At 35.2% G+C, this 17154-nt stretch overlaps 1 protein-coding gene and 1 pseudogene across 1 annotated transcript in view; both read right to left on the bottom strand.

Moving 5' to 3' along the window:
- The window catches only part of dennd2da (DENN/MADD domain containing 2Da), a 19873-nt gene extending 19269 nt beyond the window's left edge, over positions 1-604 (bottom strand). Inside the window, exon 1 of the mRNA XM_016240521.1 lies at positions 359-604. The gene's annotated coding sequence lies outside the window, so the exon portion shown is untranslated. The remainder of the gene's footprint in view (positions 1-358) is intronic.
- Positions 605-1953: 1349 nt separating this feature from the next.
- On the bottom strand, positions 1954-16420 carry LOC107557182 (sperm-associated antigen 17-like; annotated as a pseudogene).
- Positions 16421-17154: the final 734 nt, after the last annotated feature.

Raw genomic sequence — 17154 nt, 5'->3', positions numbered from 1 at the left:
TATATATATATATATATATATATATATATATATATAAAACACTGTCTTGAAATATTTATTCTTATAGAAAAATGCCCATTCATATGTTATCATGAAAGTGTTCATGTAAATGTAAACATTTCCTGCTTCTACAATTGTTGGCATTTCAAAAGTTTTGCTGTGCGCCTGTTCTTACAAACATTGCATAATATTTCCTGTTTATCCATTATACACACAACTTGCTAACTTACAGTAGTTTTCATGCTGTGTACTGACAGCTAACAGGTGTTTCTACTGAATGAAAGCGAGCATTATGGACATTAAAGGACATCACACTCGTGGCTTGTAGGACAGAAACACAACGTTCAAAGTGACTTACCACAGTGCAAACTCTCTCTCGTGTCTCCGATTTGTAGCTTGAGATGGTTGGAAATCTTCGGTTTGATTAAATATTTACCACATCACTTCAGCACGTTAGCAGTCCACAACCGTCGTTTCATGCCGGTTTACCTGCTGAACCAGTTTCTTCTATTTACTTTCTCCTCACCCACCTGGAACTAGTCAACCTCTCACTACATGTGATTATTTTCACTGTCTTTGTCCTCTCTCAGTCACTGTACAACTGCCTTGTGTGTGTGTTTGCTTTGGTGTACGAGTCTTGAATCACTTTGTCGCTTCTGCTTTCATTTAGAGGAAGTGTTCATAAAACAAGAACCGAAGCGAACTGTCATACAGCAGTGAGTGGGTTTCCTTATTTCAACCTCTGGTGCTTTTCAGGCCTTTCTCTTACAGGTGTATCTGCGGAAATAAATGAAGTTGTACCACACAAAGTTTGTTCACTGAAAGGATCAAAAATATAGCCATCATTGAAAAGTGATTTAAACAGTTTGTGGTTCTAATTGCAATTTTAAAATAAGCATATCTTTGTAAGCACACAAACTGGTTCACAAAGAACAGCAAGTGCAGTTTTCATGTGACATCTCCTGAATCGTTCGTTACCTCGTGTAGCTTACTAAGCATTTCCGTCCACTTTCTTTCCCAAGAATATTTAAAAGTGAAGGTTTTCACTTTCATTATTAATTCTCCCTAGGGTACTTAGATGCCGTAATTATTCTAATCTTGGCAGACCTGCCTCCATTATTGTAATAAAATACTGTGAATGCCTAAGTATAGCTATTGGTGAGCGCACAAGTTTTATGTTGCATTTGTCATTAAGCAATTGCAGTTGCATATTTTTGGGAGGAAATATTTGTCTATATTTTTTATTGAGTGGATTCAAAATTGGTATGCGATTTAAAGGCAGAGTATATCTTTATCTTTCTGTCGCTCGGCTCAGCTAATGCACTGAAAGCACTCTCCTCCACATCATGAGTAGACACGCCCCTTACTGCTGATTGGCCACAAGTTTGTTTTGCTAGTTGGCCCGAATCAGTTTTCTAAGTGTTTTTGAAAAATCACATACCCTGCCTTTAACAAGACCTATAGACTACTTATCAAAAATTGATGCAAAAAAATGGCATTTTGACGGCTTACGCAGTTCTCGTCACAATTTTTTGGAGTGAAACATTTCCAGAAAATGTTGAATAAGGACAGATGCCTCGGCAAACCTTTCACAAGTTTTTAAATGCATCTGTATTTGAAGAGTTCAGATGCAAAAGCCTCTAAGTGCCGTCTGAAATTTTCTTCTAAAATTAGCTCTTTTTCTCAGGGACCTATGTTTATGTTCAGTTATTTCACTTTAACGGCAATGAAAAGAACCTATTCATTGCGATTGAAGTGAAATTACTGAACTTGCACATAGGAGCCTGATAAAAACGCTCATTTTAGAAGAAAATTTAAAATGGCACTTAGAGGCTTTTTCATCTGAACTCTTCATTTGTAGAATTAGCTGAAGGTACCCAAAGCTCAATTCTGAAATCTTTCCATTAAAAATATTACTTAAATATTATTGTTATTCTTTAAACCTCACAGGAACTACTTCGGCCTAATGAGGAGTCCGTGGAGAAGCGCTGCATTCTGGGGAAGGGTGGAAGATCCACGTTTAGTGAGCTCAGGTTTAGATCCTAACAGAAAGCAAGAATGGTGATATAACGTGTCCGCCTGGTATCTTAATGTTACAGATGTCAATATGACCGTTTTCATTTATATACATGCTCTATATCAGGGGGTTTGTGAGTTGATGAACAGCTAATAATTAAATAATACAAATTTTAAATACAATTTTTTTTTAACTAAAAATATTAAAAATAAAACACTTCTTTAAAAATCTGAAAATGTTATTTGTTTTCCTGCATGTCATGTGATCATTAACCAACAAAAATGAAATTTTTGCTATACTGCTCTATATGAGATCTGCATGGAGGAATGGGCCAAAATACCAGCAACAGTGTGTGACAACCTTGTGAAGACTTACAGAAAACGTTTGACCTCTGTCATTGCCACCAAAGGGTATATAACAAAGTATTGAGATTAAATTTTGTTATTGACCAAATACTTATTTTCCACCATAATTTGCAAATAAATTCTTTAAAAATCCTACAATGTGATTTTCTGGATTTTTTTTCTTCTCATTTTGTCTCTCATAGTTGAGGTATACCTATGATGAAAATTACAGGCCTCTCTCATCTTTTTAAGTGGGAGAACTTGCACAATTGGTGGCTGACTAAATACTTTTTTCCCCCACTGTATATATATATATATATATATAATAATTTTTTTTCAAAGGGGTTGACTGACAAAAATGTTTGGGAATCCCTGCTCTAAATAAAGAACAAAAAAAGAAAAACTGATTGCTATTAAGCCCTTAGAGAAATATTCAGATGGTTGTACTAGCCTCATTTGTAAAGAGTGACATTTCCTTCAGCTCAGGGTGAAAGTATGGAGTAACGATATGGTGTCTGAGTGCATTTCTGTGTCTTCTCTGCTCCTGGAGTTCTTGCCGGAAGGTTGGATAAGCAAAACATCTATGTATCGCCCTCTTTGACTTGCTGAAAACGAAACCGTTCAATCAGAATAACTGTTTACCTGTGCTGGTTAATCTGTTTTCCCACAGTGACTTTTGCTTCTTTTTATTGACACTGTAAAAGCAGAAGTTGAAAGCAAACCGTGTAAGAGCAATTAGTCACCATGCACTTTCACACATTCTGTAACAATTTGTGGTCTGTTTTTTATCTATAAATACCAGTCCACTGGCTGAGAAAATGTACCCACTATTATGTGTTATAAGCATGTTACATGTAATAACTTATTCTGGTCTACATTTTACATATTGTAGACAAGACGTAAAATAATGAACAGTACCTCTTGGTAACTTTCTCTTCTGTTTTTTCCTGGAGCTTGTGGGGATGTTGAGCTGCTCGCACTGCTTCAGTATAGAGAGACGCCACATCAGCTGGGACAGGAACAAAAACAGACAAACAGTAAGAGCTTCACTGTGAATGACAGAGTTTAACAGAGCTAAACATGTATTAGTTACAGGGCCGTCACTAAAATTCATATTTAATTCTTTTTTTGTATTGCTATTTACTACACTCTCAGAAAAACAGGTACAAAGCTGTCAATGGGGCAATACCCTAAGGTACAAAAGGTCTTTGTACCTTATTTACCCTTAAATGGTACATTTTCGTACATGTTAGTACCTTTTTAGAGTACCGCTCCAGTGACAGCTTTGTACCTTTTTTTCTGAGAGTCTATCTAATATTGAAGTGCACACTCTCAAAAATCATAATTTAAACAAAAATGGAGATTATTGTATTTTGATGGTTATTAGTTTTGAACATAATTATTTCCCCCTTTGGTAATTAAATAATCTGTGCATCAGAGGATTAAATAACTATAAATTATGCATAATAACTATAATGGGTTAAATAACAATTCTAGTTTCCTTTATTACATTTTGATGTATTACTCTTAGAAAACATTAACTTATTTAAATATTATTTCATTATTATAATTACATATTTAGAAATATTTTATTAATATTTCTCATTTCAATTTTCTCACCTGACAGAGGCCCTCCATTGCAACTGGAGGATCTACAGCATCAGGCAGTGACTAAAACAAACGTAAAGTTTAAATGTATTTAAAGCCAAGCCAGCTTATTCAATATATAAATATCACCTCTAGACATCTGAATGATGAATCATTTGTTAAACTGTCTAAAGAATATGACAGTAGATCTTGTCTGACCAGTACAAGCTGCAGTAGATCATTCTGATGAACTTTCTCCTCTGCTGTACGCGGGTCCTTCAACTGCATCTTCTCCCATTGATTCTCTCTCTGTAGCAGCTGCTCCAAATACGCCTGTTTTATTAAACCCATAGAGCAAAAATATATATTTTCAAGTATGTTTTTAATATATTAAAAAATATGCAAAAAACAATTGTCCAAAATGATATTGCTAAAATATTTATTGATTTATTTACATAAATATGTATTTTAATACTTTTTAGTTATAAAGAATATAACTATCATATATTTATAATATACTTAACCTAAAATCGTATCGCATGTTAATTATTATGTGTTACAGGAATTAGAGCACCTTGACTTTGTCTTGCAGTTTCCTGCGCAATGCTTCGTTGACAGGTGCATGCTGGGTCATCTGACGCACCAGCAGCAGGCCAGGGCACTCCAAAACCGGTTGGACGCGGATGGAACTTGACTTTGGCGGTTTCTCCTTTAACTCAAGACTACAACCAAGGGTGGTCCCAAAAGGGGGGCCTGGAGTCCTCTTCTAAGCACCAGAGATGGAAACAAACCATCAAGGCATTATAGGTAATCCACACTAAACTGCATGTTAAAACAGACAGACATTTCCAAACATGTTTGTGAAAAAAAAAGACTGGATATTTAAAGTGCCCCTATTATGCCTTTTCGAATATTACCTTTCATGCAGTGTGTCATGTAGCTGTATGTGAACATAAACTATCTGCAAAGTTGTGAAGCCGACAGTGCATGATAAATAAAGTTATTGTCTATCAAAATCGCAATCGTCTAAACGAGTCGTCAGGAATTCGAATCTTATTCTGTTACGGCTCTACGTCACGGAGTAACACATTTGCATAATGTCTGCCCACGTTCTACGTCGCCAGCTTGCCCGCCCACAAACAGTAACATTTCCGTGTGGTTTAACATCATGTCATGAAGATGCTGAATCCTACGCTGTGAGAGTAAATTTGTTTTAGCACATCTTATAATTACCACAAACTTGTTAACACTTGACACTTACCACTGAAAAACGTCCTGCTCCAGTCGTGCTTGCGAATCAGTCTCTTGTCGATCAGCCACTTCAACCGTTTCATCAACAGACTCCGACTCGAATTGGTAAGGTACAATCGATACCATCTTTTCTATGTATTGACAAGTCTCCAGGGCTGTCATTCCGTCATGGCAATGGGCGTTTCGTTTCCGACACGCGCTGCACGCGGTAGACCAATCCAGAGCCAATTTCTACGGCTCTGGACCAATCACAAAGTGACTGCGCCATCTGACCAATCACAGCAGTGAGGGCTCACGAAAAGGAGGGGTTTAGAGAGACTGATTCTTTGAACTGCTTCGCACGAGTCGTTTACGAATAATTTAGAAATGAGGTCAAATTAAATCTAATTTTTGAGAAAACGAACGTGTTTTTTGATCTTGCATGCATGTAAACCTGTTTTAGGAGACTCATAAAACAATATTAGCAACCTTAAAAATGGCATAATAGGGGCACTTTAATGTGGATTTATTTTTAACATTATAAAGCAAGTTATTTGTGCCACAGCAGGTCCAAAGCTAATACTAAAAGGAAGTTTACACCTAAAATGGATCACCTATAGATTATGAATTACCTCAGATGCAGGGAATGACTCCCATTTCCTGGATTTAAGGTGTGTGGGAATGATGTCATCACCTTGCTTGGATGAGAGCCAATGAGAGTTGATGTCTGGGCAGGGCCTTAGCAGAGTGATGCTCAATGATTCTGAAGAGAAGTCAATCAAGAGAACTTGAATACTTGAGATATTGTACTTGCTGCATTTATACTTGCATTAAATATAATTTCAAAAGGAATGGTGTTGAAAATAAAGACAGAGGCCAGTAACAATGCACAGAATGAATGGAAAGTGTCCTGACGTTGTGAGTCTGGTAGTGGGTCAGTGAGAACGGCGGTAGAAGAGTCACAGTAAGCCTTCTGTTGGAGATCTTCAACATCTTGAGCTCTCAGCAGCTCTGAGGCTGAACAGTCCTCATGTACCACAAACAACCTCAAAGACACAACACAATATTCAGTTTTAAACATGTCACTTGTAATGCAAACAAAATGCAATGTCAATTTTTCAAGTAAATACACTAAAGAATCTTACTGACCCCAAACTTTTAAACAATGTAAGTCCCTTACACTCATCAAAACTGCATTTATTTGATCAAAAATACAGTAAAACAATATTATGAAATATGATTATGAATGTTATGTTATGTTATTATATTAATATGAAATATATATATATACTGTATATATATTAAGCATCATTACTCCAGACTTCAGTGTCACATGATCCTTCAGAAATCATTCTAATATGCTGATTTATCGCTCAAGAAACAGTTCTTATTATGTGGAAATGTTGAAAACAGTTGTACTGCTTAATATTTATATAAAAACTGATCAAATACATTTCTGGATTCTTTAATGAGTAGAAAGTTCAACAGAACTGAATCTATTTGAAATATAATATTTTGTAACATTATAAATGTCTTTACTGTCACTTCTGACCCATTTATTTCATCCTTGCTTAATAAAAGTATTCATTCTTTCCAGAACAAATCTTACTGCTTTAAATATATTTGTACAGTACTGAATATAGACACAGAGAGAAAAGACAATGACTGCACAACAGGTGTGTGAGAGGCAATATTAGCATTACATTAAATAAAAAAAGTCAACATTAGCAGATCAAAATAACTAAATATATTACATGGCTTCATGTAATATTCAATTCTGCAGTCGATATTTTTCTATAATGACCTCAAACTGTATAATTGTTCCTGATTTTCTACATAGCTGTGCTAGTTTCATGTCTAGTCTGTTCAAGTTAATAGTCTTTCTAGTCTTTCCAGTTAATAATCTCTTAGAAAATCTACTTGTCTTTAAGTGACTTTGGTTGTGTTTTCTTGAGGGACTTACCTTGGTGGGTGTGTTTTAAAGCCAGTGTTCTGTTGAAGTTCTGTTTCTGGCTCTGGCTCATTATTTTCTGATCCATTAGCCGTGACAGTGATCTGACCATCTGCATTAACCTGCCCACAATATGTTCTGGGTTTTTATTCAGGATGACTTGGATACAAGAGTTTGTTGTCACTTCAGTGTTGTTATTGTTAACTAAAACTAAAACCATTACAATAATACTTGAATTGTTGTTTATGCCCTCTCAAATATTAAAAACCCCAATTAAATTAAATTAAATTTTGTCCTTACAAAAACAGTTACACTCAAATATTTTAGAGCTGACCATAACTAGAAAAATACATATTTATTCACAATAGACATTTCATGGAAAGTACTTGAAAGTGGTTCCCCTCGGGGTCCATCACATGACATAGGACATCTTCTCTGTGGTTCATCACATATTGGCCTAGTGGCTCCTTCTCTGATCTCTGTTGAGACTGGTAAGATGTGTACACTGCCCCACCATTCTTATCAATATGGAGGACACCTCCACCATGAGGATAAATCTACAATAAAGTGACAGAGAGGAGAGAGCATTTACATATGATGTTGTTGACTCATATATCTCTCACATATTCTTCCATCCACCCTCTTACTTTATATAATCCATGAGCAGTTGCACTGATGGAAGTGCCATCCCCACAGATAACATCGCACGTTCTTCCCTCATAGTCCATTATCACCATTGCAAATTCAGCTTTTTCCACCCTAACCAGTTTCTTTCCTGAAATCAGATTTAATCACTTACTGTCAACACTGTAGGAACTGTTTATTATGTTACAAACAGTCTTGCACCTGAGCTCAGATGTTGTTGTAGCTCTCCCTGCTGGTAGAAGGTTCCATCAGCGTGATCCACTAACACAGTGTGCCATCTTTCTTCAGCACAGACAGCACTTTGTCCTCTCTTGTGACCATGTATTACAACAGTCATATATTGACACAAAAGGAGATGTTGGTTTTGAATGACGAGGCACTTACTGTCCCACTGAAGGGGTCTGTAGCATGATAGGCCAGTATCGGCTGCACTTCAACTTCCTTCCCGGCCACAGAGGCGACTCTGAAGCCAGAGGGCATTGTGGTGGTCCAAGAACCTCCATTTACCTCGAGATAGTATTTTGGTTTTTCATTTTCCTTGGACTTTTGTTGCTCAGCCTCTATATTTACCTTAGAATCAGCCTTGCCTGTGAACAACAAAAGATGTTGAATATACTTTAAATGGACATTACAGCCTCTCTCATTCATATACTTATTCAGATTCATATACTTATTAAAAGTCTGAGTGCAGTAAGATTTTTTAAAGAAATAAATTCAGCAAAGATGCATTAAATTGATTTTAAAAATGACAGGAAAGACATTTATAATGTTACATAGTTTTTTCAGTGTACATGGTGTGAGTGAATAAATAAATCAGTATCCTAACACGTTTTCAGTAAGGGATTTGTTTGCGCTGATGTGGTATTCACTACCTTTCTTGTCTTTAGTGTCTTTGTCCACTGTCATCTCTTCAATAGGCTCTTCCTCCTTTAAGAGTATGTGTGGAACCAGCACACACACTGGTCCAGAGTCTGGACTCGTACTGACTGTACCATCTGCAAATAGGACCTGAAACACACACATATACTGTATACTTCCTCCATGAGGTCATTATTTTATTTGGAGTGTGCTTTATGTATCTGTATTATGTGCAGAAAAAGTGCATTTTTGTACAACCATATGTATGTAAGTGAATACCTCAGTAGAACCATCTTTCTTGTATTTGATGACAGTCCCTCTGCCGGTGATGACCCTGGAGACCTCAGTGTGTATGCTGAAGTCTGGGGTCAGATCTGATCTAGACCCTGAATTATAAAATCTCTGTCGTATCAGCAGAGATCGGACATAAGATTCCTCATCTAAAAAACACAGATAAGACTTTACAAATGCTCTCGGTGTCTTCAAACAGAGAGAAACTATGAATACAAAACAGGCTAGGCCTATTCTTCATTATTAAAGGCTGGTTATACAGTACGTCAAGCCCAGTAAAAGTCATGACAAGTCAGTGTGTTTTTACTGATGCTTTTGAAATGATGAATACAGAGTAGAAATGAATGCAATGCCAAGAATAAACCTTATGGTGCATGAATTTTATGTACACAATCATTTAAAGCATCTCACCTGCCGAGTCCTCAAAATCAAAGTGCAGGATGAGTCCATTGGGAAGAGATACATACAGATTGAGGAACGGTGGAAGAGAGGAATCGTCTCCGGGCTCACAATGTACCTCAGAAACACACATTTGTGAGGGAGATAATGGCTATTTAGTTATGATTAATTGAATGCTAATCTAAACAACATATACAGTAACTAATGTAAAACCTAACCAACCAATATTTTTTCATTATTATTCTTTGTCCAATTACCTGTTCCTGTAGTTGCTGGTCTATACAGATGGCACTGGGCACCGTGGGTTGGAGAGTCTGATCTCTTGTTTTATTAGGTGTGCTCTGACTGCAGGACAGCTGAATGCCATTGGCCAGTACAGCATGAAAAGAGCCAAATTTCTCGATCTCACAATCTGGTTTGACTCCATAAGCAGCCGGATTGGGCAAAACAACATTTAAAAGTAGATATTAAAAGAAAAATAAGTGATTTTTTAAAAATAATAAAATTGTGAACATTTTTTAAATACATTTTATACAAGCGATTAACATTTTTGCAACTCACCTCGTCTACTGAACATATCAATATCCTTTTGTTTGTCCTCTTTTTTTCTATCTGAAATGTGTGTGTAGAAGTGATGGCCATCCTTCTTCATACTTTCACTTGTGTCAACCCTAATGATGGAATCCAAATATAAAAGGTTATACCAGTTTATATAAGGCATAAAAGCTGTTATATAACAAAAAGTTAAATACATGCTCTAATGCTCTAATATAAAAAAAATGTATGTGTATTTGTGCAGGTACATTTTTGCCTGTTTGGATTCCCAAACCTTGTGTGAAGTGAAAACTCTCCACATCAATTTGTCCTCCGTCACAGGGATAGAGAGACTGAACTTTGCCAGTGACCCGTACCAGTTCTCCAGTTAAACTGTAGCCTGTGAAAACCTGTGTGAAATATACAATCTTTTAGCTATTTAAGTTCAAATTTAGCACCACCAAATCTAGACTATAGCCTATAAGCATTTTATGTGGAAATCAGACATTTGTTCTTCTCTCATTTGCTGGTTCTTGTGTCCTCCGTCACAGGGATAGAGAGACTGAACTTTGCCAGTGACCCGCACCAGTTCTCCAGTTAAACTGTAGCCTGTGAAAACCTGTGTGAAATATACAATCTTTTAGCTATTTAAGTTCAAATTTAGCACCACCAAATCTAGACTATAGCCTATAAGCATTTTATGTGGAAATCAGACATTTGTTCTTCTCTCATTTGCTCGTTCTTGAGGCGTCTCTGGAACGTCTCTGGTCTTGTCTCTAGGCAGTGTGGCCGAGCTGGGTGTTTTGGACATGTTCTCTCTACTCTTTCTTGAAGACAGTGGAGTCTTCTTGTTTTCCTTTACTGAGTCGATTCTCTCTCCTACTTTTGGTGTTGCTTTTCCTCCTTTTTCTTTCTTAGTCTTTTTGGATTGCTCCTCCTCCTTTAATCTATCCTGCTCGATCTTCCATGCCTACAGTAAATACATGAGGAAAAAGGCCCAGTGTAAGGATCATGAAATCTGAAAATGTGTATAGTATACAGTAAATATTTATATGATATGGTTAACAGCTCACTTTGAGAGACTCATCTCTTATGTACGGTTCTAATGTGTCTGAGACGGGGGACTTCACTGGACAGTCTAAAGCAAATAAGCTAAATTTTAAACATGCACATCATTAAATCCATTGCAACATATTTTCAAATATCTAATATAGTTGATGTATAGATATGTTATCTACATGATATATCTTGCTCAGAGACATATATACATGATATATCTTGCTCAGAGACATATATATATAACCGTATATATATTATATACCGTATATATATTTGACATAATTTATGAATATGTTGCCTCTCTTCCTGTCGGTCTCTGAAGGGCTTTGAATAGGATTTCTTTCCACCTCTTTCTTCTCCTGCTCCATGCCATTCACTGATTGAGTGTGCCACATATTCCAAGTAGTTTCTACGAGAATATTATATTATATTATATTAAATTATATTACATTTAAATTTTAAAAAATTAAATCTTGGTAGCTGAAAAATTCTAAAATGATAATTAATTGCAGAAATAAATAGGCTTTGGATGACTGGACCATGTAAAGCTTTGAAAATTAGATAAAATACCTGAAGCCCACATCTGTGTGAAGTGATGCATCCCAGTATTCTTTGCAACTCCTCTGAGGGCTCATGGGATTGTGGCAGACAACATATATTGCATTGTCTCTGCTACAGTGAAATGTCCCCACACATCTATAAGTCTCAGACGCAGACTGGATGACCTGAATATGCCAAGACATTACTCATTTGTCATTTTTATTGCAATTTCTAATAGCTTTTCAAAATAATATTGCAAAAATATTAAACATTCAGATACAATATGAGTTTTGAAGGTGGGTACCTGCGGGAAAACAGAAGCACTGTGCTTCTCTACAAAGTTCCAGTGTCCCAGCTGACGAATCAGTGTCTTCTGGAGATCTGTTATAGTCACTTCATTACCCTGCTTTGATTAAATGTATTAGTATATTAAAAACCAATCACTTGTTCATGATAATGTCAATATAGTGAAAATGTTTAATTATGTAACATTCAAATTTCAGCTTAAAATTGTTTTTCCCAAAACTTCAATCATACCGTTTGTTCGTCAGTCCCAGCATTGCTTTCTGCTGATCCTTCAAAATTAAAACAACTTAAGTGTACAACAACAAGACTTCAACACCGCTTTAAAAAAATTTGTTCAGATTTTAAGTGTATTTGTATCACTTAAAGTAAATTGTAATGGCTGCTCTTGTGCTCTAGTCACACCTGGTATCCTGCTGTTGCTCCAGTACAGGTGTTTAGTGAATTCAACAGGGTTGTCCCGTGGTGTAGGGTTTGGAGGATCTGATTGAGATCCTTTAATACAGCTGTTCTCATCCACTATAGTCAGTGGCATGCTCTCAAACACAAACAGCTGGAGAAGCCTCTGTAGCTCAGACCAGCTTATTGACTCTAAAGATACACATTAAGAATTTACTTTAGGAAGAACTGGACCATAAATTATTATTAAAGTAATTCATTGTAGTTCCTCCTCACCATCAGTGCAGAAGTGCAGTAGCTCCTGTGATCTAGTCAGTCTATCAATGGCACTTTCAGTGTGTCTGGACATCAGGTGGGTCCACACATGGCTTTGTTTCATAATGTCTGCTTCAGTTTTGATGACATCAAAACCATCTAGTACCTGTAACATATACAGAAGTGTATAACACTTGTGTACAACAGGTTTCTCCAGCAAAGTTTAAATCATGTTGATAATTTAGAGGCCTTAAATATGATATAGAAGGTTTTATAGGGTTAAAATGCACAGAATAAAACATTTGTGTGTGCTTTCAAGCATTTATGGGAGACATTCTGTGTTTAAATCCAACATCCTTTTTTATTATGAGCCTCGTGAATGTATGTTCACATGCTCACAGGAAGCTGATGGAGTCTCCTCGCTCGCTCATCGTGGTGATTGAGCTGGAGCAGGTGTTTTTGATCAGTATTTAGACTGTTCTGCATCCCAAGATCCTCCATCAGTTCCTGCCATTAAACAAGCACAGATTATAGCAAAGCTATAGTTAGATTTTGATTCAGAAACCCACTGACTGCCATTCTTTTTTGCTGTTGTAGCATTGGTGTGATCCAGACATTTTACCTTCTAGACTCAGGACAGATGAGAGCATATAACTGATTAGATCTTGATCTGTTTTATCAAAGCGCTCCTCTGAATCAACAGATCCTTCCTGTTCTGAAGCCACCACCTAGAAAACACACAGGAAGTCAAATTTAGCAGCTAAATCTTCAAAGAAATAAAGAACTTGCAGCAGGTGTGCCTCATTCAGTAATGCATGTGTACCCATTTGATCATAAAACCTGTGCAAATGTTAATAAAAAAATATTTATGTTTAACAGACTTTTATATTTCCAAATTGAAGGTTATACTGAATCCTACAAAGTGCCCTACCTGTTCCAGAATGCAATGCAATATAAGAGGTACAGATGTGATCCTGTCCAGTAAGTCACTGTAGTATCTCATATCAACCTCTGAGCTAAGAACAGGAGACTCTGGCTCTGCTGAGGAAACCCATAGGTTCAGTTTAAGACTTTAATAAATATAAAAAGTTTAATTAATTTTATTGTTGTTGATTACATTTTGCATGAACGTCAATGGGAGATTGTGTAACTTAAATCTTACAGTTCTTTGTTTATTTTAATTTTTTAAATTATGCTCTTATTTTTAATGGCAAGACATGAATTCATTTAAAACTTTAATGTCGTTGTTGATTGCTTTTTTTCATGAAAGTCAGCGAGAGACTGTGTAACTTTAATAATACATTTCTCTGTATGTTTTTATATATCGTATATATAAATGTAAAGGTGATGTACAGTAAAACCAAAGCTCAGAAACAGTGTATCATATCTTGTACCAGGGTCTTCTTCTGACACTCCTTTCTTCCTTGGGGTTTGTAGAACCTAAAACATAAACCACAATAAATATCATCACCAAAAAACCAACATGTACATCCTGCCTCAAGACACTTCTGAAATTAACAGTTTTTTTCTGCACTCACTACATTCAGAGTTTCTGTAGGTTTTATGATTGTAAATGTAAGACTTTTTTTTAAGACCAAGTAAAAAAAAAAAATTAACTTCCAACGAATCTCCATTACTTTTTAATTCATTTTACAAAACAAAACAAAAAAAACTCTGCTTCCAAATACTAAAATATGGAAATAACTTTTAATGTTCCTTCTGATCACACTGCAAAAAAGTGATGCTCTTCCTCAGTATTTTTGTCTTGTTTTCCAGTGTAAATCTCATATACTGTGAAATTTAATCAAAATGGAGTTGATTTATGATTAAAACAAGAACAAATATCTACCAATGGGCTCAAAAAAGAAACTTAATTAGAACTGAAAATAAGTTTTCATACTCCACTGACAGATATTTGTTCTTATTTTAAGCTTAAACCTAATTTTGTTCAGTTTTTCAAGACTTTGTTTTACATTTGTAACAAAATACTAAGGAAGATATTAATAAAAAAAATTAACTTCCAACGAATCTCCATTACTTTTTAATTCATTTTACAAAACAAAACAAAAAAAACTCTGCTTCCAAATACTAAAATATGGAAATAACTTTTAATGTTCCTTCTGATCACACTGCAAAAAAGTGATGCTCTTCCTCAGTATTTTTGTCTTGTTTTCCAGTGTAAATCTCATATACTGTGAAATTTAATCAAAATGGAGTTGATTTATGATTAAAACAAGAACAAATATCTACCAATGGGCTCAAAAAAGAAACTTAATTAGAACTGAAAACAGATATTTGTTCTTATTTTAAGCCTAAACCTAATTTTGTTCAGTTTTTCAAGACTTTGTTTTACATTTGTAACAAAATACTAAGGAAGATATTAATTTTTTTGTAATGCATATAACATTTAAAGCCCTGACTTTATCAATTTATAAACCATAAAAAAAAACATTACATTTGTAACAAAATACTAAGGAAGATATTAATTTTTTTGTAATGCATATAACATTTAAAGCCCTGACTTTATCAATTTATAAACCATAAAAAAAAAAACATAATTTGTGACCCTGAACCACAAAACCAGTCTTAAGTCGTTGGGGTATATTTGTAGCAATAGCCAAAAATGCACTGTATGGGTCATAATGATTGATTTTTTTTTTATGCCAAAAATCATTAGGATATTAAGTAAAGATCATGTTCCATAAAGATATTTTGTAAATTTCCTACTGTAAATATATTAAAACTTCATTTTTGATTAGTAATATGCATTGCTAAGAACTTCATTTGGACAACTTTAAAGACGATTTTCTCAATATTTAGATTTTTTTGCACCCTCAGATTCCAGATTTTCAAATTGTTGTATCTCGGCCAAATATTGTCCTATCCTAACAAAGCTTATTTATTCAGCTTTCAGATTATGTATAAATCTCAATTACACACCCTTATGACTGGTTTTGTGGTCCAGGGTCACATTTAACATAATTTAGTTTTTTACTTTCAAACTGGATGATTTTATTTATTTTTTTCTTAAAATCTGCTCCAAAAAAACAAAAAAAATAACTATATATCCATTGCGGGTTGTCTGGAGCCTAAAACTATACATGATCAATATATTTTTGTGACTGTAACAACAAACTAACATTTCTTTGCTTTATGGTGAATAACAATTCCCACCTCACAAAACATGGGAACATCTTTGGTCTTTCTGGTCTTTGGGTTTCCCAGTTCATTGATGTGTGTCACAGAAGATTGGTTTATATACAACAACAGATTCTAATACTTATTTAATGAAACATAATTAAATGTCATTCCTTTCTATCTCACCCATGCCACTCATTAATAATACTCTCTAATGATTTGATGTGAATCATCACTGAACAGAAACCTTTTCCATAGTGTCCTCCCAGGACAGCATGCTGAAGAGCTTGTGCAGGGGCTGCTGGACCGCCTGCAGGAGGGCGTTGATGAGCTGTTCGTCCTCTGCTCTCTCTGCCTGCACCATAGACAGACTGGCCCTCCAGTCATTCTAGAGTCATGTATGATTCAGAGGAGACAACAATGTACAAGGTACATTCTGCATGGTTTAAGAGCAATAAAAGTTTACATTTTTTCAAAGTTCAAGTTCAAAAAAATGATAATCAGATCATTTATTCACGCTCAGATGGTTCCAAACCTGTATGACTTTATTTCATCCATGACACAAAAAGAGGGACTGACAGGCCTAGTCACCATTCACTTTCATTGCATATTTTTCCATACAATGAAAGTGAATGGTGACTGAGACTGACATTCTGTCAAACATTGTCAAAATAGAACAACATGAAGGTGAGTAAATAATGCCTGATTTGAATAGATAATTTAGAAGAACAGTTTCTTGAGGATGGTTTTTAGGATTACCTCTTCAAATACAGCAGCAGTAAGAGCTGTTTCCCAGTTTTTATTAGCAGCAGCTGCCCCGGTTGGAGTTGCCCCAGATGGAGTAACACTTTTATTCCGTTTGGGGGGCATATTCACTCTAATTTCTTTAAACGTACTAATTTCACTGTCAGTGTGACGTCGCTTGTAATAAATACTATCATTAAGTTATTGTTTATTTATTAAAATAAATACATTTTAAGGTGTTAACTCTAACAAAAGTTTGCGCGTCTGATCAAAGTTTCCTAAAGGGTCGTGGTAACCTATGGAAACCAAACAGATCTGCCGCTTTTTGTTTTTTAATAGTAAATAAACAAATGTACATACAAAATAGGCATTGAACAAACAATATTAACAATTAACAATTCTCAAAGGCAGACATAGTTGCAATTACAATATGTAACAGTGAAGTTACATGTAACGCAATTTACGTAATCAGATTACTTTTTAAAGTAACTAGTAAAGTAACGCATTACTTTTTAATTTACAAGAGAATACCTGAGTTACTTTTTCAAATAAGTAACGCAAGTTACTTTTTTTTTCAATTTATTGATTGACAGCTCTCCTGTCCCCATGTTGAGAGAAATCAGAAGATGTTACTGTAGTTCTAAAATAAATATGAATATGCATTAATTCATCTCACTCACACAAAAAAAAAACAGATTCAGTATTCCTCAAAATGAATAAAAATAATGCAACTCAGAATATGACACAAACCCACAATAATTAAATGTTAAACAACACAAATATCCTTTATGTATTTAATCCCATTCTATTAACCAATGTCTTTGCTTCTGACCTTCGATGATCCAGTTCAACCGTACTAA

The sequence above is a fragment of the Sinocyclocheilus grahami genome, unplaced genomic scaffold (genome assembly GCF_001515645.1).
Source record: "Sinocyclocheilus grahami isolate Dianchi unplaced genomic scaffold, SAMN03320097.WGS_v1.1 scaffold592.1, whole genome shotgun sequence".
In the NCBI taxonomy this organism is placed as follows: Eukaryota; Metazoa; Chordata; class Actinopteri; order Cypriniformes; family Cyprinidae; genus Sinocyclocheilus; species Sinocyclocheilus grahami.
Note: the sequence above shows the minus strand (reverse complement) of the source record. Positions and strands in the feature narration are given on the sequence as shown.